This window comes from Spea bombifrons, chromosome 5 (assembly GCF_027358695.1).
Source record: "Spea bombifrons isolate aSpeBom1 chromosome 5, aSpeBom1.2.pri, whole genome shotgun sequence".
In the NCBI taxonomy this organism is placed as follows: domain Eukaryota; kingdom Metazoa; phylum Chordata; class Amphibia; order Anura; family Pelobatidae; genus Spea; species Spea bombifrons.
The window spans coordinates 108,532,859-108,556,383 of record NC_071091.1 but is presented as its reverse complement, the minus strand read 5'-3'; the positions used below and the strand labels follow the sequence as shown (position 1 = coordinate 108,556,383).

The 23,525-nt window shown below is 46.3% G+C and overlaps 24 non-coding genes across 24 annotated transcripts; all 24 read left to right on the top strand.

The window, feature by feature from the left end:
- Positions 1 to 401: 401 nt before the first annotated feature.
- LOC128498287 (U4 spliceosomal RNA) lies at positions 402 to 543 on the top strand. Its single transcript, XR_008354523.1, has one exon. It is a non-coding gene; the product is annotated as a U4 spliceosomal RNA (small nuclear RNA).
- An 848-nt stretch (positions 544 to 1,391) lies between these two features.
- LOC128498228 (U4 spliceosomal RNA) lies at positions 1,392 to 1,533 on the top strand. Its single transcript, XR_008354472.1, has one exon. It is a non-coding gene; the product is annotated as a U4 spliceosomal RNA (small nuclear RNA).
- Positions 1,534 to 2,383: 850 nt separating this feature from the next.
- LOC128498286 (U4 spliceosomal RNA) lies at positions 2,384 to 2,525 on the top strand. Its single transcript, XR_008354522.1, has one exon. It is a non-coding gene; the product is annotated as a U4 spliceosomal RNA (small nuclear RNA).
- An 850-nt stretch (positions 2,526 to 3,375) lies between these two features.
- Positions 3,376 to 3,517, top strand: LOC128498285 (U4 spliceosomal RNA). Its single transcript, XR_008354521.1, has one exon. It is a non-coding gene; the product is annotated as a U4 spliceosomal RNA (small nuclear RNA).
- An 850-nt stretch (positions 3,518 to 4,367) lies between these two features.
- LOC128498284 (U4 spliceosomal RNA) lies at positions 4,368 to 4,509 on the top strand. Its single transcript, XR_008354520.1, has one exon. It is a non-coding gene; the product is annotated as a U4 spliceosomal RNA (small nuclear RNA).
- Positions 4,510 to 5,359: 850 nt separating this feature from the next.
- LOC128498283 (U4 spliceosomal RNA) lies at positions 5,360 to 5,501 on the top strand. The gene has a single exon (XR_008354519.1). It is a non-coding gene; the product is annotated as a U4 spliceosomal RNA (small nuclear RNA).
- An 850-nt stretch (positions 5,502 to 6,351) lies between these two features.
- On the top strand, positions 6,352 to 6,493 carry LOC128498281 (U4 spliceosomal RNA). Its single transcript, XR_008354518.1, has one exon. It is a non-coding gene; the product is annotated as a U4 spliceosomal RNA (small nuclear RNA).
- Positions 6,494 to 7,343: 850 nt separating this feature from the next.
- Positions 7,344 to 7,485, top strand: LOC128498280 (U4 spliceosomal RNA). The gene has a single exon (XR_008354517.1). It is a non-coding gene; the product is annotated as a U4 spliceosomal RNA (small nuclear RNA).
- Positions 7,486 to 8,335: 850 nt separating this feature from the next.
- Positions 8,336 to 8,477, top strand: LOC128498279 (U4 spliceosomal RNA). Its single transcript, XR_008354516.1, has one exon. It is a non-coding gene; the product is annotated as a U4 spliceosomal RNA (small nuclear RNA).
- Positions 8,478 to 9,327: 850 nt separating this feature from the next.
- Positions 9,328 to 9,469, top strand: LOC128498277 (U4 spliceosomal RNA). Its single transcript, XR_008354515.1, has one exon. It is a non-coding gene; the product is annotated as a U4 spliceosomal RNA (small nuclear RNA).
- An 850-nt stretch (positions 9,470 to 10,319) lies between these two features.
- Positions 10,320 to 10,461, top strand: LOC128498276 (U4 spliceosomal RNA). Its single transcript, XR_008354514.1, has one exon. It is a non-coding gene; the product is annotated as a U4 spliceosomal RNA (small nuclear RNA).
- An 850-nt stretch (positions 10,462 to 11,311) lies between these two features.
- On the top strand, positions 11,312 to 11,453 carry LOC128498275 (U4 spliceosomal RNA). Its single transcript, XR_008354513.1, has one exon. It is a non-coding gene; the product is annotated as a U4 spliceosomal RNA (small nuclear RNA).
- An 850-nt stretch (positions 11,454 to 12,303) lies between these two features.
- On the top strand, positions 12,304 to 12,445 carry LOC128498274 (U4 spliceosomal RNA). The gene has a single exon (XR_008354512.1). It is a non-coding gene; the product is annotated as a U4 spliceosomal RNA (small nuclear RNA).
- Positions 12,446 to 13,296: 851 nt separating this feature from the next.
- Positions 13,297 to 13,438, top strand: LOC128498227 (U4 spliceosomal RNA). The gene has a single exon (XR_008354471.1). It is a non-coding gene; the product is annotated as a U4 spliceosomal RNA (small nuclear RNA).
- An 850-nt stretch (positions 13,439 to 14,288) lies between these two features.
- Positions 14,289 to 14,430, top strand: LOC128498273 (U4 spliceosomal RNA). Its single transcript, XR_008354511.1, has one exon. It is a non-coding gene; the product is annotated as a U4 spliceosomal RNA (small nuclear RNA).
- Positions 14,431 to 15,280: 850 nt separating this feature from the next.
- Positions 15,281 to 15,422, top strand: LOC128498272 (U4 spliceosomal RNA). The gene has a single exon (XR_008354510.1). It is a non-coding gene; the product is annotated as a U4 spliceosomal RNA (small nuclear RNA).
- An 850-nt stretch (positions 15,423 to 16,272) lies between these two features.
- LOC128498271 (U4 spliceosomal RNA) lies at positions 16,273 to 16,414 on the top strand. The gene has a single exon (XR_008354509.1). It is a non-coding gene; the product is annotated as a U4 spliceosomal RNA (small nuclear RNA).
- An 850-nt stretch (positions 16,415 to 17,264) lies between these two features.
- LOC128498270 (U4 spliceosomal RNA) lies at positions 17,265 to 17,406 on the top strand. Its single transcript, XR_008354508.1, has one exon. It is a non-coding gene; the product is annotated as a U4 spliceosomal RNA (small nuclear RNA).
- An 850-nt stretch (positions 17,407 to 18,256) lies between these two features.
- LOC128498269 (U4 spliceosomal RNA) lies at positions 18,257 to 18,398 on the top strand. Its single transcript, XR_008354507.1, has one exon. It is a non-coding gene; the product is annotated as a U4 spliceosomal RNA (small nuclear RNA).
- An 850-nt stretch (positions 18,399 to 19,248) lies between these two features.
- On the top strand, positions 19,249 to 19,390 carry LOC128498268 (U4 spliceosomal RNA). The gene has a single exon (XR_008354506.1). It is a non-coding gene; the product is annotated as a U4 spliceosomal RNA (small nuclear RNA).
- An 850-nt stretch (positions 19,391 to 20,240) lies between these two features.
- On the top strand, positions 20,241 to 20,382 carry LOC128498388 (U4 spliceosomal RNA). The gene has a single exon (XR_008354617.1). It is a non-coding gene; the product is annotated as a U4 spliceosomal RNA (small nuclear RNA).
- An 850-nt stretch (positions 20,383 to 21,232) lies between these two features.
- Positions 21,233 to 21,374, top strand: LOC128498265 (U4 spliceosomal RNA). Its single transcript, XR_008354505.1, has one exon. It is a non-coding gene; the product is annotated as a U4 spliceosomal RNA (small nuclear RNA).
- Positions 21,375 to 22,224: 850 nt separating this feature from the next.
- LOC128498264 (U4 spliceosomal RNA) lies at positions 22,225 to 22,366 on the top strand. The gene has a single exon (XR_008354504.1). It is a non-coding gene; the product is annotated as a U4 spliceosomal RNA (small nuclear RNA).
- Positions 22,367 to 23,216: 850 nt separating this feature from the next.
- On the top strand, positions 23,217 to 23,358 carry LOC128498263 (U4 spliceosomal RNA). The gene has a single exon (XR_008354503.1). It is a non-coding gene; the product is annotated as a U4 spliceosomal RNA (small nuclear RNA).
- The last annotated feature ends 167 nt before the right edge of the window (positions 23,359 to 23,525 follow it).

The window sequence follows — 23,525 nt, the reverse complement described above, 5'->3', positions numbered from 1 at the left end:
ATCCATCTGCCATATCTCCATGTTATATCCCGAGCCGAGGGTGCGAGTCGTCGTCGTCGTCACAAAGGACCAGCTAGGCCAATTTCATCAGAGAGGTGTGGATTTTTTATGATCCTTGACAGTTGGGAGTGCCTTTCAGCCCCATGAGGTGAAAGTGTGCATTTTGTCCCAGAAAGTAGAGGTGAGACCTCGTTTGCATTTTGCCTTAAAGATCTGGGGCTTTTCTCTGGGAAAATGTTTCCTTCTGGGCCTTTTCTAGAGACACCTTTGTCAAATGCCAGTTTAATTAGCATAACAGTTCCCACAATGCTCTGCTCTGGCTCAATGTCCACCTATGCCTAGCCAAAACCTTCATGAGCGCTCATTGGGCATGCATTATCTACCAAAGCAGCCAGAAGGTTAGCTTTGCGCAGTGGCAGTATCATAGCCCATGAGGTGTTAACCGAGGCGTGATTATTGCTAATTGAAAACTATTCCCAATACCCCGCCATGATGACTTGAAAAATAGTCAGCAATGGCAATTTTTGATAGTCTCTTGTGAGACTGGCATGCCTGGTTAAAAACAGATGAGTCACCTTAAGTCTTTGAAAGCTTGGCTGCTGTGGGCCATTAAAGAGTGGCAAAGAACTCTGCACATCTACGACGCGTTACTTTCTTCACCTGGCTTGTGTTTTTGCGACGGGTTCGGAAAGTTCTACACGGGGTTTTTTCATGCCAGAGCTCCTACAAGCAATATCCTCGTAAGAGCAAAAGAGAAGGAAGTAGTGCTCATTCTTTGGAGAATCGTCTTGCTGCCAACCCTGGAAGAAAGGCCTTAATGACTTTTCACTGAAGCTTTCCCTTTTTTGGTTTAAAGAAAGTACAGGAAGAAGCTCCCATGTATGCAGCACGTCATCCACCAGAATCTATCTTCCCCTTGTAAGAAGCCATTGGATGACGTGCCCTCCTGTGGACCTTAGCGTTGCAGCCCGTCGTGTTGACCTACCTCATATCCATCTGCCATATCTCCATGTTATATCCCGAGCCGAGGGTGCGAGTCGTCGTCGTCGTCACAAAGGACCAGCTAGGCCAATTTCATCAGAGAGGTGTGGATTTTTTATGATCCTTGACAGTTGGGAGTGCCTTTCAGCCCCATGAGGTGAAAGTGTGCATTTTGTCCCAGAAAGTAGAGGTGAGACCTCGTTTGCATTTTGCCTTAAAGATCTGGGGCTTTTCTCTGGGAAAATGTTTCCTTCTGGGCCTTTTCTAGAGACACCTTTGTCAAATGCCAGTTTAATTAGCATAACAGTTCCCACAATGCTCTGCTCTGGCTCAATGTCCACCTATGCCTAGCCAAAACCTTCATGAGCGCTCATTGGGCATGCATTATCTACCAAAGCAGCCAGAAGGTTAGCTTTGTGCAGTGGCAGTATCATAGCCCATGAGGTGTTAACCGAGGCGTGATTATTGCTAATTGAAAACTATTCCCAATACCCCGCCATGATGACTTGAAAAATAGTCAGCAATGGCAATTTTTGATAGTCTCTTGTGAGACTGGCATGCCTGGTTAAAAACAGATGAGTCACCTTAAGTCTTTGAAAGCTTGGCTGCTGTGGGCCATTAAAGAGTGGCAAAGAACTCTGCACATCTACGACACGTTACTTTCTTCACCTGGCTTGTGTTTTTGCGACGGGTTCGGAAAGTTCTACACAGGGGGTTTTTTCATGCCAGAGCTCCTACAAGCAATATCCTCGTAAGAGCAAAAGAGAAGGAAGTAGTGCTCATTCTTTGGAGAATCGTCTTGCTGCCAACCCTGGAAGAAGGGCCTTAATGACTTTTCACTGAAGCTTTCCCTTTTTTGGTTTAAAGAAAGTACAGGAAGAAGCTCCCATGTATGCAGCACGTCATCCACCAGAATCTATCTTCCCCTTGTAAGAAGCCATTGGATGACGTGCCCTCCTGTGGACCTTAGCGTTGCAGCCCGTCGTGTTGACCTACCTCATATCCATCTGCCATATCTCCATGTTATATCCCGAGCCGAGGGTGCGAGTCGTCGTCGTCGTCACAAAGGACCAGCTAGGCCAATTTCATCAGAGAGGTGTGGATTTTTTATGATCCTTGACAGTTGGGAGTGCCTTTCAGCCCCATGAGGTGAAAGTGTGCATTTTGTCCCAGAAAGTAGAGGTGAGACCTCGTTTGCATTTTGCCTTAAAGATCTGGGGCTTTTCTCTGGGAAAATGTTTCCTTCTGGGCCTTTTCTAGAGACACCTTTGTCAAATGCCAGTTTAATTAGCATAACAGTTCCCACAATGCTCTGCTCTGGCTCAATGTCCACCTATGCCTAGCCAAAACCTTCATGAGCGCTCATTGGGCATGCATTATCTACCAAAGCAGCCAGAAGGTTAGCTTTGCGCAGTGGCAGTATCATAGCCCATGAGGTGTTAACCGAGGCGTGATTATTGCTAATTGAAAACTATTCCCAATACCCCGCCATGATGACTTGAAAAATAGTCAGCAATGGCAATTTTTGATAGTCTCTTGTGAGACTGGCATGCCTGGTTAAAAACAGATGAGTCACCTTAAGTCTTTGAAAGCTTGGCTGCTGTGGGCCATTAAAGAGTGGCAAAGAACTCTGCACATCTACGACACGTTACTTTCTTCACCTGGCTTGTGTTTTTGCGACGGGTTCGGAAAGTTCTACACAGGGGGTTTTTTCATGCCAGAGCTCCTACAAGCAATATCCTCGTAAGAGCAAAAGAGAAGGAAGTAGTGCTCATTCTTTGGAGAATCGTCTTGCTGCCAACCCTGGAAGAAAGGCCTTAATGACTTTTCACTGAAGCTTTCCCTTTTTTGGTTTAAAGAAAGTACAGGAAGAAGCTCCCATGTATGCAGCACGTCATCCACCAGAATCTATCTTCCCCTTGTAAGAAGCCATTGGATGACGTGCCCTCCTGTGGACCTTAGCGTTGCAGCCCGTCGTGTTGACCTACCTCATATCCATCTGCCATATCTCCATGTTATATCCCGAGCCGAGGGTGCGAGTCGTCGTCGTCGTCACAAAGGACCAGCTAGGCCAATTTCATCAGAGAGGTGTGGATTTTTTATGATCCTTGACAGTTGGGAGTGCCTTTCAGCCCCATGAGGTGAAAGTGTGCATTTTGTCCCAGAAAGTAGAGGTGAGACCTCGTTTGCATTTTGCCTTAAAGATCTGGGGCTTTTCTCTGGGAAAATGTTTCCTTCTGGGCCTTTTCTAGAGACACCTTTGTCAAATGCCAGTTTAATTAGCATAACAGTTCCCACAATGCTCTGCTCTGGCTCAATGTCCACCTATGCCTAGCCAAAACCTTCATGAGCGCTCATTGGGCATGCATTATCTACCAAAGCAGCCAGAAGGTTAGCTTTGCGCAGTGGCAGTATCATAGCCCATGAGGTGTTAACCGAGGCGTGATTATTGCTAATTGAAAACTATTCCCAATACCCCGCCATGATGACTTGAAAAATAGTCAGCAATGGCAATTTTTGATAGTCTCTTGTGAGACTGGCATGCCTGGTTAAAAACAGATGAGTCACCTTAAGTCTTTGAAAGCTTGGCTGCTGTGGGCCATTAAAGAGTGGCAAAGAACTCTGCACATCTACGACACGTTACTTTCTTCACCTGGCTTGTGTTTTTGCGACGGGTTCGGAAAGTTCTACACAGGGGGTTTTTTCATGCCAGAGCTCCTACAAGCAATATCCTCGTAAGAGCAAAAGAGAAGGAAGTAGTGCTCATTCTTTGGAGAATCGTCTTGCTGCCAACCCTGGAAGAAAGGCCTTAATGACTTTTCACTGAAGCTTTCCCTTTTTTGGTTTAAAGAAAGTACAGGAAGAAGCTCCCATGTATGCAGCACGTCATCCACCAGAATCTATCTTCCCCTTGTAAGAAGCCATTGGATGACGTGCCCTCCTGTGGACCTTAGCGTTGCAGCCCGTCGTGTTGACCTACCTCATATCCATCTGCCATATCTCCATGTTATATCCCGAGCCGAGGGTGCGAGTCGTCGTCGTCGTCACAAAGGACCAGCTAGGCCAATTTCATCAGAGAGGTGTGGATTTTTTATGATCCTTGACAGTTGGGAGTGCCTTTCAGCCCCATGAGGTGAAAGTGTGCATTTTGTCCCAGAAAGTAGAGGTGAGACCTCGTTTGCATTTTGCCTTAAAGATCTGGGGCTTTTCTCTGGGAAAATGTTTCCTTCTGGGCCTTTTCTAGAGACACCTTTGTCAAATGCCAGTTTAATTAGCATAACAGTTCCCACAATGCTCTGCTCTGGCTCAATGTCCACCTATGCCTAGCCAAAACCTTCATGAGCGCTCATTGGGCATGCATTATCTACCAAAGCAGCCAGAAGGCTAGCTTTGCGCAGTGGCAGTATCATAGCCCATGAGGTGTTAACCGAGGCGTGATTATTGCTAATTGAAAACTATTCCCAATACCCCGCCATGATGACTTGAAAAATAGTCAGCAATGGCAATTTTTGATAGTCTCTTGTGAGACTGGCATGCCTGGTTAAAAACAGATGAGTCACCTTAAGTCTTTGAAAGCTTGGCTGCTGTGGGCCATTAAAGAGTGGCAAAGAACTCTGCACATCTACGACACGTTACTTTCTTCACCTGGCTTGTGTTTTTGCGACGGGTTCGGAAAGTTCTACACAGGGGGTTTTTTCATGCCAGAGCTCCTACAAGCAATATCCTCGTAAGAGCAAAAGAGAAGGAAGTAGTGCTCATTCTTTGGAGAATCGTCTTGCTGCCAACCCTGGAAGAAAGGCCTTAATGACTTTTCACTGAAGCTTTCCCTTTTTTGGTTTAAAGAAAGTACAGGAAGAAGCTCCCATGTATGCAGCACGTCATCCACCAGAATCTATCTTCCCCTTGTAAGAAGCCATTGGATGACGTGCCCTCCTGTGGACCTTAGCGTTGCAGCCCGTCGTGTTGACCTACCTCATATCCATCTGCCATATCTCCATGTTATATCCCGAGCCGAGGGTGCGAGTCGTCGTCGTCGTCACAAAGGACCAGCTAGGCCAATTTCATCAGAGAGGTGTGGATTTTTTATGATCCTTGACAGTTGGGAGTGCCTTTCAGCCCCATGAGGTGAAAGTGTGCATTTTGTCCCAGAAAGTAGAGGTGAGACCTCGTTTGCATTTTGCCTTAAAGATCTGGGACTTTTCTCTGGGAAAATGTTTCCTTCTGGGCCTTTTCTAGAGACACCTTTGTCAAATGCCAGTTTAATTAGCATAACAGTTCCCACAATGCTCTGCTCTGGCTCAATGTCCACCTATGCCTAGCCAAAACCTTCATGAGCGCTCATTGGGCATGCATTATCTACCAAAGCAGCCAGAAGGTTAGCTTTGCGCAGTGGCAGTATCATAGCCCATGAGGTGTTAACCGAGGCGTGATTATTGCTAATTGAAAACTATTCCCAATACCCCGCCATGATGACTTGAAAAATAGTCAGCAATGGCAATTTTTGATAGTCTCTTGTGAGACTGGCATGCCTGGTTAAAAACAGATGAGTCACCTTAAGTCTTTGAAAGCTTGGCTGCTGTGGGCCATTAAAGAGTGGCAAAGAACTCTGCACATCTACGACGCGTTACTTTCTTCACCTGGCTTGTGTTTTTGCGACGGGTTCGGAAAGTTCTACACAGGGGGTTTTTTCATGCCAGAGCTCCTACAAGCAATATCCTCGTAAGAGCAAAAGAGAAGGAAGTAGTGCTCATTCTTTGGAGAATCGTCTTGCTGCCAACCCTGGAAGAAGGGCCTTAATGACTTTTCACTGAAGCTTTCCCTTTTTTGGTTTAAAGAAAGTACAGGAAGAAGCTCCCATGTATGCAGCACGTCATCCACCAGAATCTATCTTCCCCTTGTAAGAAGCCATTGGATGACGTGCCCTCCTGTGGACCTTAGCGTTGCAGCCCGTCGTGTTGACCTACCTCATATCCATCTGCCATATCTCCATGTTATATCCCGAGCCGAGGGTGCGAGTCGTCGTCGTCGTCACAAAGGACCAGCTAGGCCAATTTCATCAGAGAGGTGTGGATTTTTTATGATCCTTGACAGTTGGGAGTGCCTTTCAGCCCCATGAGGTGAAAGTGTGCATTTTGTCCCAGAAAGTAGAGGTGAGACCTCGTTTGCATTTTGCCTTAAAGATCTGGGGCTTTTCTCTGGGAAAATGTTTCCTTCTGGGCCTTTTCTAGAGACACCTTTGTCAAATGCCAGTTTAATTAGCATAACAGTTCCCACAATGCTCTGCTCTGGCTCAATGTCCACCTATGCCTAGCCAAAACCTTCATGAGCGCTCATTGGGCATGCATTATCTACCAAAGCAGCCAGAAGGTTAGCTTTGCGCAGTGGCAGTATCATAGCCCATGAGGTGTTAACCGAGGCGTGATTATTGCTAATTGAAAACTATTCCCAATACCCCGCCATGATGACTTGAAAAATAGTCAGCAATGGCAATTTTTGATAGTCTCTTGTGAGACTGGCATGCCTGGTTAAAAACAGATGAGTCACCTTAAGTCTTTGAAAGCTTGGCTGCTGTGGGCCATTAAAGAGTGGCAAAGAACTCTGCACATCTACGACACGTTACTTTCTTCACCTGGCTTGTGTTTTTGCGACGGGTTCGGAAAGTTCTACACAGGGGGTTTTTTCATGCCAGAGCTCCTACAAGCAATATCCTCGTAAGAGCAAAAGAGAAGGAAGTAGTGCTCATTCTTTGGAGAATCGTCTTGCTGCCAACCCTGGAAGAAAGGCCTTAATGACTTTTCACTGAAGCTTTCCCTTTTTTGGTTTAAAGAAAGTACAGGAAGAAGCTCCCATGTATGTAGCACGTCATCCACCAGAATCTATCTTCCCCTTGTAAGAAGCCATTGGATGACGTGCCCTCCTGTGGACCTTAGCGTTGCAGCCCGTCGTGTTGACCTACCTCATATCCATCTGCCATATCTCCATGTTATATCCCGAGCCGAGGGTGCGAGTCGTCGTCGTCGTCACAAAGGACCAGCTAGGCCAATTTCATCAGAGAGGTGTGGATTTTTTATGATCCTTGACAGTTGGGAGTGCCTTTCAGCCCCATGAGGTGAAAGTGTGCATTTTGTCCCAGAAAGTAGAGGTGAGACCTCGTTTGCATTTTGCCTTAAAGATCTGGGGCTTTTCTCTGGGAAAATGTTTCCTTCTGGGCCTTTTCTAGAGACACCTTTGTCAAATGCCAGTTTAATTAGCATAACAGTTCCCACAATGCTCTGCTCTGGCTCAATGTCCACCTATGCCTAGCCAAAACCTTCATGAGCGCTCATTGGGCATGCATTATCTACCAAAGCAGCCAGAAGGTTAGCTTTGCGCAGTGGCAGTATCATAGCCCATGAGGTGTTAACCGAGGCGTGATTATTGCTAATTGAAAACTATTCCCAATACCCCGCCATGATGACTTGAAAAATAGTCAGCAATGGCAATTTTTGATAGTCTCTTGTGAGACTGGCATGCCTGGTTAAAAACAGATGAGTCACCTTAAGTCTTTGAAAGCTTGGCTGCTGTGGGCCATTAAAGAGTGGCAAAGAACTCTGCACATCTACGACACGTTACTTTCTTCACCTGGCTTGTGTTTTTGCGACGGGTTCGGAAAGTTCTACACAGGGGGTTTTTTCATGCCAGAGCTCCTACAAGCAATATCCTCGTAAGAGCAAAAGAGAAGGAAGTAGTGCTCATTCTTTGGAGAATCGTCTTGCTGCCAACCCTGGAAGAAAGGCCTTAATGACTTTTCACTGAAGCTTTCCCTTTTTTGGTTTAAAGAAAGTACAGGAAGAAGCTCCCATGTATGCAGCACGTCATCCACCAGAATCTATCTTCCCCTTGTAAGAAGCCATTGGATGACGTGCCCTCCTGTGGACCTTAGCGTTGCAGCCCGTCGTGTTGACCTACCTCATATCCATCTGCCATATCTCCATGTTATATCCCGAGCCGAGGGTGCGAGTCGTCGTCGTCGTCACAAAGGACCAGCTAGGCCAATTTCATCAGAGAGGTGTGGATTTTTTATGATCCTTGACAGTTGGGAGTGCCTTTCAGCCCCATGAGGTGAAAGTGTGCATTTTGTCCCAGAAAGTAGAGGTGAGACCTCGTTTGCATTTTGCCTTAAAGATCTGGGGCTTTTCTCTGGGAAAATGTTTCCTTCTGGGCCTTTTCTAGAGACACCTTTGTCAAATGCCAGTTTAATTAGCATAACAGTTCCCACAATGCTCTGCTCTGGCTCAATGTCCACCTATGCCTAGCCAAAACCTTCATGAGCGCTCATTGGGCATGCATTATCTACCAAAGCAGCCAGAAGGCTAGCTTTGCGCAGTGGCAGTATCATAGCCCATGAGGTGTTAACCGAGGCGTGATTATTGCTAATTGAAAACTATTCCCAATACCCCGCCATGATGACTTGAAAAATAGTCAGCAATGGCAATTTTTGATAGTCTCTTGTGAGACTGGCATGCCTGGTTAAAAACAGATGAGTCACCTTAAGTCTTTGAAAGCTTGGCTGCTGTGGGCCATTAAAGAGTGGCAAAGAACTCTGCACATCTACGACACGTTACTTTCTTCACCTGGCTTGTGTTTTTGCGACGGGTTCGGAAAGTTCTACACAGGGGGTTTTTTCATGCCAGAGCTCCTACAAGCAATATCCTCGTAAGAGCAAAAGAGAAGGAAGTAGTGCTCATTCTTTGGAGAATCGTCTTGCTGCCAACCCTGGAAGAAAGGCCTTAATGACTTTTCACTGAAGCTTTCCCTTTTTTGGTTTAAAGAAAGTACAGGAAGAAGCTCCCATGTATGCAGCACGTCATCCACCAGAATCTATCTTCCCCTTGTAAGAAGCCATTGGATGACGTGCCCTCCTGTGGACCTTAGCGTTGCAGCCCGTCGTGTTGACCTACCTCATATCCATCTGCCATATCTCCATGTTATATCCCGAGCCGAGGGTGCGAGTCGTCGTCGTCGTCACAAAGGACCAGCTAGGCCAATTTCATCAGAGAGGTGTGGATTTTTTATGATCCTTGACAGTTGGGAGTGCCTTTCAGCCCCATGAGGTGAAAGTGTGCATTTTGTCCCAGAAAGTAGAGGTGAGACCTCGTTTGCATTTTGCCTTAAAGATCTGGGACTTTTCTCTGGGAAAATGTTTCCTTCTGGGCCTTTTCTAGAGACACCTTTGTCAAATGCCAGTTTAATTAGCATAACAGTTCCCACAATGCTCTGCTCTGGCTCAATGTCCACCTATGCCTAGCCAAAACCTTCATGAGCGCTCATTGGGCATGCATTATCTACCAAAGCAGCCAGAAGGTTAGCTTTGCGCAGTGGCAGTATCATAGCCCATGAGGTGTTAACCGAGGCGTGATTATTGCTAATTGAAAACTATTCCCAATACCCCGCCATGATGACTTGAAAAATAGTCAGCAATGGCAATTTTTGATAGTCTCTTGTGAGACTGGCATGCCTGGTTAAAAACAGATGAGTCACCTTAAGTCTTTGAAAGCTTGGCTGCTGTGGGCCATTAAAGAGTGGCAAAGAACTCTGCACATCTACGACGCGTTACTTTCTTCACCTGGCTTGTGTTTTTGCGACGGGTTCGGAAAGTTCTACACAGGGGGTTTTTTCATGCCAGAGCTCCTACAAGCAATATCCTCGTAAGAGCAAAAGAGAAGGAAGTAGTGCTCATTCTTTGGAGAATCGTCTTGCTGCCAACCCTGGAAGAAAGGCCTTAATGACTTTTCACTGAAGCTTTCCCTTTTTTGGTTTAAAGAAAGTACAGGAAGAAGCTCCCATGTATGCAGCACGTCATCCACCAGAATCTATCTTCCCCTTGTAAGAAGCCATTGGATGACGTGCCCTCCTGTGGACCTTAGCGTTGCAGCCCGTCGTGTTGACCTACCTCATATCCATCTGCCATATCTCCATGTTATATCCCGAGCCGAGGGTGCGAGTCGTCGTCGTCGTCACAAAGGACCAGCTAGGCCAATTTCATCAGAGAGGTGTGGATTTTTTATGATCCTTGACAGTTGGGAGTGCCTTTCAGCCCCATGAGGTGAAAGTGTGCATTTTGTCCCAGAAAGTAGAGGTGAGACCTCGTTTGCATTTTGCCTTAAAGATCTGGGGCTTTTCTCTGGGAAAATGTTTCCTTCTGGGCCTTTTCTAGAGACACCTTTGTCAAATGCCAGTTTAATTAGCATAACAGTTCCCACAATGCTCTGCTCTGGCTCAATGTCCACCTATGCCTAGCCAAAACCTTCATGAGCGCTCATTGGGCATGCATTATCTACCAAAGCAGCCAGAAGGTTAGCTTTGCGCAGTGGCAGTATCATAGCCCATGAGGTGTTAACCGAGGCGTGATTATTGCTAATTGAAAACTATTCCCAATACCCCGCCATGATGACTTGAAAAATAGTCAGCAATGGCAATTTTTGATAGTCTCTTGTGAGACTGGCATGCCTGGTTAAAAACAGATGAGTCACCTTAAGTCTTTGAAAGCTTGGCTGCTGTGGGCCATTAAAGAGTGGCAAAGAACTCTGCACATCTACGACGCGTTACTTTCTTCACCTGGCTTGTGTTTTTGCGACGGGTTCGGAAAGTTCTACACAGGGGGTTTTTTCATGCCAGAGCTCCTACAAGCAATATCCTCGTAAGAGCAAAAGAGAAGGAAGTAGTGCTCATTCTTTGGAGAATCGTCTTGCTGCCAACCCTGGAAGAAGGGCCTTAATGACTTTTCACTGAAGCTTTCCCTTTTTTGGTTTAAAGAAAGTACAGGAAGAAGCTCCCATGTATGCAGCACGTCATCCACCAGAATCTATCTTCCCCTTGTAAGAAGCCATTGGATGACGTGCCCTCCTGTGGACCTTAGCGTTGCAGCCCGTCGTGTTGACCTACCTCATATCCATCTGCCATATCTCCATGTTATATCCCGAGCCGAGGGTGCGAGTCGTCGTCGTCGTCACAAAGGACCAGCTAGGCCAATTTCATCAGAGAGGTGTGGATTTTTTATGATCCTTGACAGTTGGGAGTGCCTTTCAGCCCCATGAGGTGAAAGTGTGCATTTTGTCCCAGAAAGTAGAGGTGAGACCTCGTTTGCATTTTGCCTTAAAGATCTGGGGCTTTTCTCTGGGAAAATGTTTCCTTCTGGGCCTTTTCTAGAGACACCTTTGTCAAATGCCAGTTTAATTAGCATAACAGTTCCCACAATGCTCTGCTCTGGCTCAATGTCCACCTATGCCTAGCCAAAACCTTCATGAGCGCTCATTGGGCATGCATTATCTACCAAAGCAGCCAGAAGGTTAGCTTTGCGCAGTGGCAGTATCATAGCCCATGAGGTGTTAACCGAGGCGTGATTATTGCTAATTGAAAACTATTCCCAATACCCCGCCATGATGACTTGAAAAATAGTCAGCAATGGCAATTTTTGATAGTCTCTTGTGAGACTGGCATGCCTGGTTAAAAACAGATGAGTCACCTTAAGTCTTTGAAAGCTTGGCTGCTGTGGGCCATTAAAGAGTGGCAAAGAACTCTGCACATCTACGACACGTTACTTTCTTCACCTGGCTTGTGTTTTTGCGACGGGTTCGGAAAGTTCTACACAGGGGGTTTTTTCATGCCAGAGCTCCTACAAGCAATATCCTCGTAAGAGCAAAAGAGAAGGAAGTAGTGCTCATTCTTTGGAGAATCGTCTTGCTGCCAACCCTGGAAGAAAGGCCTTAATGACTTTTCACTGAAGCTTTCCCTTTTTTGGTTTAAAGAAAGTACAGGAAGAAGCTCCCATGTATGCAGCACGTCATCCACCAGAATCTATCTTCCCCTTGTAAGAAGCCATTGGATGACGTGCCCTCCTGTGGACCTTAGCGTTGCAGCCCGTCGTGTTGACCTACCTCATATCCATCTGCCATATCTCCATGTTATATCCCGAGCCGAGGGTGCGAGTCGTCGTCGTCGTCACAAAGGACCAGCTAGGCCAATTTCATCAGAGAGGTGTGGATTTTTTATGATCCTTGACAGTTGGGAGTGCCTTTCAGCCCCATGAGGTGAAAGTGTGCATTTTGTCCCAGAAAGTAGAGGTGAGACCTCGTTTGCATTTTGCCTTAAAGATCTGGGGCTTTTCTCTGGGAAAATGTTTCCTTCTGGGCCTTTTCTAGAGACACCTTTGTCAAATGCCAGTTTAATTAGCATAACAGTTCCCACAATGCTCTGCTCTGGCTCAATGTCCACCTATGCCTAGCCAAAACCTTCATGAGCGCTCATTGGGCATGCATTATCTACCAAAGCAGCCAGAAGGTTAGCTTTGCGCAGTGGCAGTATCATAGCCCATGAGGTGTTAACCGAGGCGTGATTATTGCTAATTGAAAACTATTCCCAATACCCCGCCATGATGACTTGAAAAATAGTCAGCAATGGCAATTTTTGATAGTCTCTTGTGAGACTGGCATGCCTGGTTAAAAACAGATGAGTCACCTTAAGTCTTTGAAAGCTTGGCTGCTGTGGGCCATTAAAGAGTGGCAAAGAACTCTGCACATCTACGACGCGTTACTTTCTTCACCTGGCTTGTGTTTTTGCGACGGGTTCGGAAAGTTCTACACGGGGTTTTTTCATGCCAGAGCTCCTACAAGCAATATCCTCGTAAGAGCAAAAGAGAAGGAAGTAGTGCTCATTCTTTGGAGAATCGTCTTGCTGCCAACCCTGGAAGAAAGGCCTTAATGACTTTTCACTGAAGCTTTCCCTTTTTTGGTTTAAAGAAAGTACAGGAAGAAGCTCCCATGTATGCAGCACGTCATCCACCAGAATCTATCTTCCCCTTGTAAGAAGCCATTGGATGACGTGCCCTCCTGTGGACCTTAGCGTTGCAGCCCGTCGTGTTGACCTACCTCATATCCATCTGCCATATCTCCATGTTATATCCCGAGCCGAGGGTGCGAGTCGTCGTCGTCGTCGTCACAAAGGACCAGCTAGGCCAATTTCATCAGAGAGGTGTGGATTTTTTATGATCCTTGACAGTTGGGAGTGCCTTTCAGCCCCATGAGGTGAAAGTGTGCATTTTGTCCCAGAAAGTAGAGGTGAGACCTCGTTTGCATTTTGCCTTAAAGATCTGGGGCTTTTCTCTGGGAAAATGTTTCCTTCTGGGCCTTTTCTAGAGACACCTTTGTCAAATGCCAGTTTAATTAGCATAACAGTTCCCACAATGCTCTGCTCTGGCTCAATGTCCACCTATGCCTAGCCAAAACCTTCATGAGCGCTCATTGGGCATGCATTATCTACCAAAGCAGCCAGAAGGTTAGCTTTGTGCAGTGGCAGTATCATAGCCCATGAGGTGTTAACCGAGGCGTGATTATTGCTAATTGAAAACTATTCCCAATACCCCGCCATGATGACTTGAAAAATAGTCAGCAATGGCAATTTTTGATAGTCTCTTGTGAGACTGGCATGCCTGGTTAAAAACAGATGAGTCACCTTAAGTCTTTGAAAGCTTGGCTGCTGTGGGCCATTAAAGAGTGGCAAAGAACTCTGCACATCTACGACACGTTACTTTCTTCACCTGGCTTGTGTTTTTGCGACGGGTTCGGAAAGTTCTACACAGGGGGTTTTTTCATGCCAGAGCTCCTACAAGCAATATCCTCGTAAGAGCAAAAGAGAAGGAAGTAGTGCTCATTCTTTGGAGAATCGTCTTGCTGCCAACCCTGGAAGAAGGGCCTTAATGACTTTTCACTGAAGCTTTCCCTTTTTTGGTTTAAAGAAAGTACAGGAAGAAGCTCCCATGTATGCAGCACGTCATCCACCAGAATCTATCTTCCCCTTGTAAGAAGCCATTGGATGACGTGCCCTCCTGTGGACCTTAGCGTTGCAGCCCGTCGTGTTGACCTACCTCATATCCATCTGCCATATCTCCATGTTATATCCCGAGCCGAGGGTGCGAGTCGTCGTCGTCGTCACAAAGGACCAGCTAGGCCAATTTCATCAGAGAGGTGTGGATTTTTTATGATCCTTGACAGTTGGGAGTGCCTTTCAGCCCCATGAGGTGAAAGTGTGCATTTTGTCCCAGAAAGTAGAGGTGAGACCTCGTTTGCATTTTGCCTTAAAGATCTGGGGCTTTTCTCTGGGAAAATGTTTCCTTCTGGGCCTTTTCTAGAGACACCTTTGTCAAATGCCAGTTTAATTAGCATAACAGTTCCCACAATGCTCTGCTCTGGCTCAATGTCCACCTATGCCTAGCCAAAACCTTCATGAGCGCTCATTGGGCATGCATTATCTACCAAAGCAGCCAGAAGGTTAGCTTTGCGCAGTGGCAGTATCATAGCCCATGAGGTGTTAACCGAGGCGTGATTATTGCTAATTGAAAACTATTCCCAATACCCCGCCATGATGACTTGAAAAATAGTCAGCAATGGCAATTTTTGATAGTCTCTTGTGAGACTGGCATGCCTGGTTAAAAACAGATGAGTCACCTTAAGTCTTTGAAAGCTTGGCTGCTGTGGGCCATTAAAGAGTGGCAAAGAACTCTGCACATCTACGACACGTTACTTTCTTCACCTGGCTTGTGTTTTTGCGACGGGTTCGGAAAGTTCTACACAGGGGGTTTTTTCATGCCAGAGCTCCTACAAGCAATATCCTCGTAAGAGCAAAAGAGAAGGAAGTAGTGCTCATTCTTTGGAGAATCGTCTTGCTGCCAACCCTGGAAGAAAGGCCTTAATGACTTTTCACTGAAGCTTTCCCTTTTTTGGTTTAAAGAAAGTACAGGAAGAAGCTCCCATGTATGCAGCACGTCATCCACCAGAATCTATCTTCCCCTTGTAAGAAGCCATTGGATGACGTGCCCTCCTGTGGACCTTAGCGTTGCAGCCCGTCGTGTTGACCTACCTCATATCCATCTGCCATATCTCCATGTTATATCCCGAGCCGAGGGTGCGAGTCGTCGTCGTCGTCACAAAGGACCAGCTAGGCCAATTTCATCAGAGAGGTGTGGATTTTTTATGATCCTTGACAGTTGGGAGTGCCTTTCAGCCCCATGAGGTGAAAGTGTGCATTTTGTCCCAGAAAGTAGAGGTGAGACCTCGTTTGCATTTTGCCTTAAAGATCTGGGGCTTTTCTCTGGGAAAATGTTTCCTTCTGGGCCTTTTCTAGAGACACCTTTGTCAAATGCCAGTTTAATTAGCATAACAGTTCCCACAATGCTCTGCTCTGGCTCAATGTCCACCTATGCCTAGCCAAAACCTTCATGAGCGCTCATTGGGCATGCATTATCTACCAAAGCAGCCAGAAGGTTAGCTTTGCGCAGTGGCAGTATCATAGCCCATGAGGTGTTAACCGAGGCGTGATTATTGCTAATTGAAAACTATTCCCAATACCCCGCCATGATGACTTGAAAAATAGTCAGCAATGGCAATTTTTGATAGTCTCTTGTGAGACTGGCATGCCTGGTTAAAAACAGATGAGTCACCTTAAGTCTTTGAAAGCTTGGCTGCTGTGGGCCATTAAAGAGTGGCAAAGAACTCTGCACATCTACGACACGTTACTTTCTTCACCTGGCTTGTGTTTTTGCGACGGGTTCGGAAAGTTCTACACAGGGGGTTTTTTCATGCCAGAGCTCCTACAAGCAATATCCTCGTAAGAGCAAAAGAGAAGGAAGTAGTGCTCATTCTTTGGAGAATCGTCTTGCTGCCAACCCTGGAAGAAAGGCCTTAATGACTTTTCACTGAAGCTTTCCCTTTTTTGGTTTAAAGAAAGTACAGGAAGAAGCTCCCATGTATGCAGCACGTCATCCACCAGAATCTATCTTCCCCTTGTAAGAAGCCATTGGATGACGTGCCCTCCTGTGGACCTTAGCGTTGCAGCCCGTCGTGTTGACCTACCTCATATCCATCTGCCATATCTCCATGTTATATCCCGAGCCGAGGGTGCGAGTCGTCGTCGTCGTCACAAAGGACCAGCTAGGCCAATTTCATCAGAGAGGTGTGGATTTTTTATGATCCTTGACAGTTGGGAGTGCCTTTCAGCCCCATGAGGTGAAAGTGTGCATTTTGTCCCAGAAAGTAGAGGTGAGACCTCGTTTGCATTTTGCCTTAAAGATCTGGGGCTTTTCTCTGGGAAAATGTTTCCTTCTGGGCCTTTTCTAGAGACACCTTTGTCAAATGCCAGTTTAATTAGCATAACAGTTCCCACAATGCTCTGCTCTGGCTCAATGTCCACCTATGCCTAGCCAAAACCTTCATGAGCGCTCATTGGGCATGCATTATCTACCAAAGCAGCCAGAAGGCTAGCTTTGCGCAGTGGCAGTATCATAGCCCATGAGGTGTTAACCGAGGCGTGATTATTGCTAATTGAAAACTATTCCCAATACCCCGCCATGATGACTTGAAAAATAGTCAGCAATGGCAATTTTTGATAGTCTCTTGTGAGACTGGCATGCCTGGTTAAAAACAGATGAGTCACCTTAAGTCTTTGAAAGCTTGGCTGCTGTGGGCCATTAAAGAGTGGCAAAGAACTCTGCACATCTACGACACGTTACTTTCTTCACCTGGCTTGTGTTTTTGCGACGGGTTCGGAAAGTTCTACACAGGGGGTTTTTTCATGCCAGAGCTCCTACAAGCAATATCCTCGTAAGAGCAAAAGAGAAGGAAGTAGTGCTCATTCTTTGGAGAATCGTCTTGCTGCCAACCCTGGAAGAAAGGCCTTAATGACTTTTCACTGAAGCTTTCCCTTTTTTGGTTTAAAGAAAGTACAGGAAGAAGCTCCCATGTATGCAGCACGTCATCCACCAGAATCTATCTTCCCCTTGTAAGAAGCCATTGGATGACGTGCCCTCCTGTGGACCTTAGCGTTGCAGCCCGTCGTGTTGACCTACCTCATATCCATCTGCCATATCTCCATGTTATATCCCGAGCCGAGGGTGCGAGTCGTCGTCGTCGTCACAAAGGACCAGCTAGGCCAATTTCATCAGAGAGGTGTGGATTTTTTATGATCCTTGACAGTTGGGAGTGCCTTTCAGCCCCATGAGGTGAAAGTGTGCATTTTGTCCCAGAAAGTAGAGGTGAGACCTCGTTTGCATTTTGCCTTAAAGATCTGGGGCTTTTCTCTGGGAAAATGTTTCCTTCTGGGCCTTTTCTAGAGACACCTTTGTCAAATGCCAGTTTAATTAGCATAACAGTTCCCACAATGCTCTGCTCTGGCTCAATGTCCACCTATGCCTAGCCAAAACCTTCATGAGCGCTCATTGGGCATGCATTATCTACCAAAGCAGCCAGAAGGTTAGCTTTGCGCAGTGGCAGTATCATAGCCCATGAGGTGTTAACCGAGGCGTGATTATTGCTAATTGAAAACTATTCCCAATACCCCGCCATGATGACTTGAAAAATAGTCAGCAATGGCAATTTTTGATAGTCTCTTGTGAGACTGGCATGCCTGGTTAAAAACAGATGAGTCACCTTAAGTCTTTGAAAGCTTGGCTGCTGTGGGCCATTAAAGAGTGGCAAAGAACTCTGCACATCTACGACACGTTACTTTCTTCACCTGGCTTGTGTTTTTGCGACGGGTTCGGAAAGTTCTACACAGGGGGTTTTTTCATGCCAGAGCTCCTACAAGCAATATCCTCGTAAGAGCAAAAGAGAAGGAAGTAGTGCTCATTCTTTGGAGAATCGTCTTGCTGCCAACCCTGGAAGAAAGGCCTTAATGACTTTTCACTGAAGCTTTCCCTTTTTTGGTTTAAAGAAAGTACAGGAAGAAGCTCCCATGTATGCAGCACGTCATCCACCAGAATCTATCTTCCCCTTGTAAGAAGCCATTGGATGACGTGCCCTCCTGTGGACCTTAGCGTTGCAGCCCGTCGTGTTGACCTACCTCATATCCATCTGCCATATCTCCATGTTATATCCCGAGCCGAGGGTGCGAGTCGTCGTCGTCGTCACAAAGGACCAGCTAGGCCAATTTCATCAGAGAGGTGTGGATTTTTTATGATCCTTGACAGTTGGGAGTGCCTTTCAGCCCCATGAGGTGAAAGTGTGCATTTTGTCCCAGAAAGTAGAGGTGAGACCTCGTTTGCATTTTGCCTTAAAGATCTGGGGCTTTTCTCTGGGAAAATGTTTCCTTCTGGGCCTTTTCTAGAGACACCTTTGTCAAATGCCAGTTTAATTAGCATAACAGTTCCCACAATGCTCTGCTCTGGCTCAATGTCCACCTATGCCTAGCCAAAACCTTCATGAGCGCTCATTGGGCATGCATTATCTACCAAAGCAGCCAGAAGGTTAGCTTTGCGCAGTGGCAGTATCATAGCCCATGAGGTGTTAACCGAGGCGTGATTATTGCTAATTGAAAACTATTCCCAATACCCCGCCATGATGACTTGAAAAATAGTCAGCAATGGCAATTTTTGATAGTCTCTTGTGAGACTGGCATGCCTGGTTAAAAACAGATGAGTCACCTTAAGTCTTTGAAAGCTTGGCTGCTGTGGGCCATTAAAGAGTGGCAAAGAACTCTGCACATCTACGACACGTTACTTTCTTCACCTGGCTTGTGTTTTTGCGACGGGTTCGGAAAGTTCTACACAGGGGGTTTTTTCATGCCAGAGCTCCTACAAGCAATATCCTCGTAAGAGCAAAAGAGAAGGAAGTAGTGCTCATTCTTTGGAGAATCGTCTTGCTGCCAACCCTGGAAGAAAGGCCTTAATGACTTTTCACTGAAGCTTTCCCTTTTTTGGTTTAAAGAAAGTACAGGAAGAAGCTCCCATGTATGCAGCACGTCATCCACCAGAATCTATCTTCCCCTTGTAAGAAGCCATTGGATGACGTGCCCTCCTGTGGACCTTAGCGTTCCAGCCCGTCGTGTTGACCTACCTCATATCCATCTGCCATATCTCCATGTTATATCCCGAGCCGAGGGTGCGAGTCGTCGTCGTCGTCACAAAGGACCAGCTAGGCCAATTTCATCAGAGAGGTGTGGATTTTTTATGATCCTTGACAGTTGGGAGTGCCTTTCAGCCCCATGAGGTGAAAGTGTGCATTTTGTCCCAGAAAGTAGAGGTGAGACCTCGTTTGCATTTTGCCTTAAAGATCTGGGACTTTTCTCTGGGAAAATGTTTCCTTCTGGGCCTTTTCTAGAGACACCTTTGTCAAATGCCAGTTTAATTAGCATAACAGTTCCCACAATGCTCTGCTCTGGCTCAATGTCCACCTATGCCTAGCCAAAACCTTCATGAGCGCTCATTGGGCATGCATTATCTACCAAAGCAGCCAGAAGGTTAGCTTTGCGCAGTGGCAGTATCATAGCCCATGAGGTGTTAACCGAGGCGTGATTATTGCTAATTGAAAACTATTCCCAATACCCCGCCATGATGACTTGAAAAATAGTCAGCAATGGCAATTTTTGATAGTCTCTTGTGAGACTGGCATGCCTGGTTAAAAACAGATGAGTCACCTTAAGTCTTTGAAAGCTTGGCTGCTGTGGGCCATTAAAGAGTGGCAAAGAACTCTGCACATCTACGACGCGTTACTTTCTTCACCTGGCTTGTGTTTTTGCGACGGGTTCGGAAAGTTCTACACAGGGGGTTTTTTCATGCCAGAGCTCCTACAAGCAATATCCTCGTAAGAGCAAAAGAGAAGGAAGTAGTGCTCATTCTTTGGAGAATCGTCTTGCTGCCAACCCTGGAAGAAAGGCCTTAATGACTTTTCACTGAAGCTTTCCCTTTTTTGGTTTAAAGAAAGTACAGGAAGAAGCTCCCATGTATGCAGCACGTCATCCACCAGAATCTATCTTCCCCTTGTAAGAAGCCATTGGATGACGTGCCCTCCTGTGGACCTTAGCGTTGCAGCCCGTCGTGTTGACCTACCTCATATCCATCTGCCATATCTCCATGTTATATCCCGAGCCGAGGGTGCGAGTCGTCGTCGTCGTCACAAAGGACCAGCTAGGCCAATTTCATCAGAGAGGTGTGGATTTTTTATGATCCTTGACAGTTGGGAGTGCCTTTCAGCCCCATGAGGTGAAAGTGTGCATTTTGTCCCAGAAAGTAGAGGTGAGACCTCGTTTGCATTTTGCCTTAAAGATCTGGGGCTTTTCTCTGGGAAAATGTTTCCTTCTGGGCCTTTTCTAGAGACACCTTTGTCAAATGCCAGTTTAATTAGCATAACAGTTCCCACAATGCTCTGCTCTGGCTCAATGTCCACCTATGCCTAGCCAAAACCTTCATGAGCGCTCATTGGGCATGCATTATCTACCAAAGCAGCCAGAAGGTTAGCTTTGCGCAGTGGCAGTATCATAGCCCATGAGGTGTTAACCGAGGCGTGATTATTGCTAATTGAAAACTATTCCCAATACCCTGCCATGATGACTTGAAAAATAGTCAGCAATGGCAATTTTTGATAGTCTCTTGTGAGACTGGCATGCCTGGTTAAAAACAGATGAGTCACCTTAAGTCTTTGAAAGCTTGGCTGCTGTGGGCCATTAAAGAGTGGCAAAGAACTCTGCACATCTACGACACGTTACTTTCTTCACCTGGCTTGTGTTTTTGCGACGGGTTCGGAAAGTTCTACACAGGGGGTTTTTTCATGCCAGAGCTCCTACAAGCAATATCCTCGTAAGAGCAAAAGAGAAGGAAGTAGTGCTCATTCTTTGGAGAATCGTCTTGCTGCCAACCCTGGAAGAAGGGCCTTAATGACTTTTCACTGAAGCTTTCCCTTTTTTGGTTTAAAGAAAGTACAGGAAGAAGCTCCCATGTATGCAGCACGTCATCCACCAGAATCTATCTTCCCCTTGTAAGAAGCCATTGGATGACGTGCCCTCCTGTGGACCTTAGCGTTGCAGCCCGTCGTGTTGACCTACCTCATATCCATCTGCCATATCTCCATGTTATATCCCGAGCCGAGGGTGCGAGTCGTCGTCGTCGTCACAAAGGACCAGCTAGGCCAATTTCATCAGAGAGGTGTGGATTTTTTATGATCCTTGACAGTTGGGAGTGCCTTTCAGCCCCATGAGGTGAAAGTGTGCATTTTGTCCCAGAAAGTAGAGGTGAGACCTCGTTTGCATTTTGCCTTAAAGATCTGGGGCTTTTCTCTGGGAAAATGTTTCCTTCTGGGCCTTTTCTAGAGACACCTTTGTCAAATGCCAGTTTAATTAGCATAACAGTTCCCACAATGCTCTGCTCTGGCTCAATGTCCACCTATGCCTAGCCAAAACCTTCATGAGCGCTCATTGGGCATGCATTATCTACCAAAGCAGCCAGAAGGTTAGCTTTGCGCAGTGGCAGTATCATAGCCCATGAGGTGTTAACCGAGGCGTGATTATTGCTAATTGAAAACTATTCCCAATACCCCGCCATGATGACTTGAAAAATAGTCAGCAATGGCAATTTTTGATAGTCTCTTGTGAGACTGGCATGCCTGGTTAAAAACAGATGAGTCACCTTAAGTCTTTGAAAGCTTGGCTGCTGTGGGCCATTAAAGAGTGGCAAAGAACTCTGCACATCTACGACGCGTTACTTTCTTCACCTGGCTTGTGTTTTTGCGACGGGTTCGGAAAGTTCTACACAGGGGGTTTTTTCATGCCAGAGCTCCTACAAGCAATATCCTCGTAAGAGCAAAAGAGAAGGAAGTAGTGCTCATTCTTTGGAGAATCGTCTTGCTGCCAACCCTGGAAGAAAGGCCTTAATGACTTTTCACTGAAGCTTTCCCTTTTTTGGTTTAAAGAAAGTACAGGAAGAAGCTCCCATGTATGCAGCACGTCATCCACCAGAATCTATCTTCCCCTTGTAAGAAGCCATTGGATGACGTGCCCTCCTGTGGACCTTAGCGTTGCAGCCCGTCGTGTTGACCTACCTCATATCCATCTGCCATATCTCCATGTTATATCCCGAGCCGAGGGTGCGAGTCGTCGTCGTCGTCACAAAGGACCAGCTAGGCCAATTTCATCAGAGAGGTGTGGATTTTTTATGATCCTTGACAGTTGGGAGTGCCTTTCAGCCCCATGAGGTGAAAGTGTGCATTTTGTCCCAGAAAGTAGAGGTGAGACCTCGTTTGCATTTTGCCTTAAAGATCTGGGGCTTTTCTCTGGGAAAATGTTTCCTTCTGGGCCTTTTCTAGAGACACCTTTGTCAAATGCCAGTTTAATTAGCATAACAGTTCCCACAATGCTCTGCTCTGGCTCAATGTCCACCTATGCCTAGCCAAAACCTTCATGAGCGCTCATTGGGCATGCATTATCTACCAAAGCAGCCAGAAGGTTAGCTTTGCGCAGTGGCAGTATCATAGCCCATGAGGTGTTAACCGAGGCGTGATTATTGCTAATTGAAAACTATTCCCAATACCCCGCCATGATGACTTGAAAAATAGTCAGCAATGGCAATTTTTGATAGTCTCTTGTGAGACTGGCATGCCTGGTTAAAAACAGATGAGTCACCTTAAGTCTTTGAAAGCTTGGCTGCTGTGGGCCATTAAAGAGTGGCAAAGAACTCTGCACATCTACGACACGTTACTTTCTTCACCTGGCTTGTGTTTTTGCGACGGGTTCGGAAAGTTCTACACAGGGGGTTTTTTCATGCCAGAGCTCCTACAAGCAATATCCTCGTAAGAGCAAAAGAGAAGGAAGTAGTGCTCATTCTTTGGAGAATCGTCTTGCTGCCAACCCTGGAAGAAGGGCCTTAATGACTTTTCACTGAAGCTTTCCCTTTTTTGGTTTAAAGAAAGTACAGGAAGAAGCTCCCATGTATGCAGCACGTCATCCACCAGAATCTATCTTCCCCTTGTAAGAAGCCATTGGATGACGTGCCCTCCTGTGGACCTTAGCGTTGCAGCCCGTCGTGTTGACCTACCTCATATCCATCTGCCATATCTCCATGTTATATCCCGAGCCGAGGGTGCGAGTCGTCGTCGTCGTCACAAAGGACCAGCTAGGCCAATTTCATCAGAGAGGTGTGGATTTTTTATGATCCTTGACAGTTGGGAGTGCCTTTCAGCCCCATGAGGTGAAAGTGTGCATTTTGTCCCAGAAAGTAGAGGTGAGACCTCGTTTGCATTTTGCCTTAAAGATCTGGGGCTTTTCTCTGGGAAAATGTTTCCTTCTGGGCCTTTTCTAGAGACACCTTTGTCAAATGCCAGTTTAATTAGCATAACAGTTCCCACAATGCTCTGCTCTGGCTCAATGTCCACCTATGCCTAGCCAAAACCTTCATGAGCGCTCATTGGGCATGCATTATCTACCAAAGCAGCCAGAAGGTTAGCTTTGCGCAGTGGCAGTATCATAGCCCATGAGGTGTTAACCGAGGCGTGATTATTGCTAATTGAAAACTATTCCCAATACCCCGCCATGATGACTTGAAAAATAGTCAGCAATGGCAATTTTTGATAGTCTCTTGTGAGACTGGCATGCCTGGTTAAAAACAGATGAGTCACCTTAAGTCTTTGAAAGCTTGGCTGCTGTGGGCCATTAAAGAGTGGCAAAGAACTCTGCACATCTACGACACGTTACTTTCTTCACCTGGCTTGTGTTTTTGCGACGGGTTCGGAAAGTTCTACACAGGGGGTTTT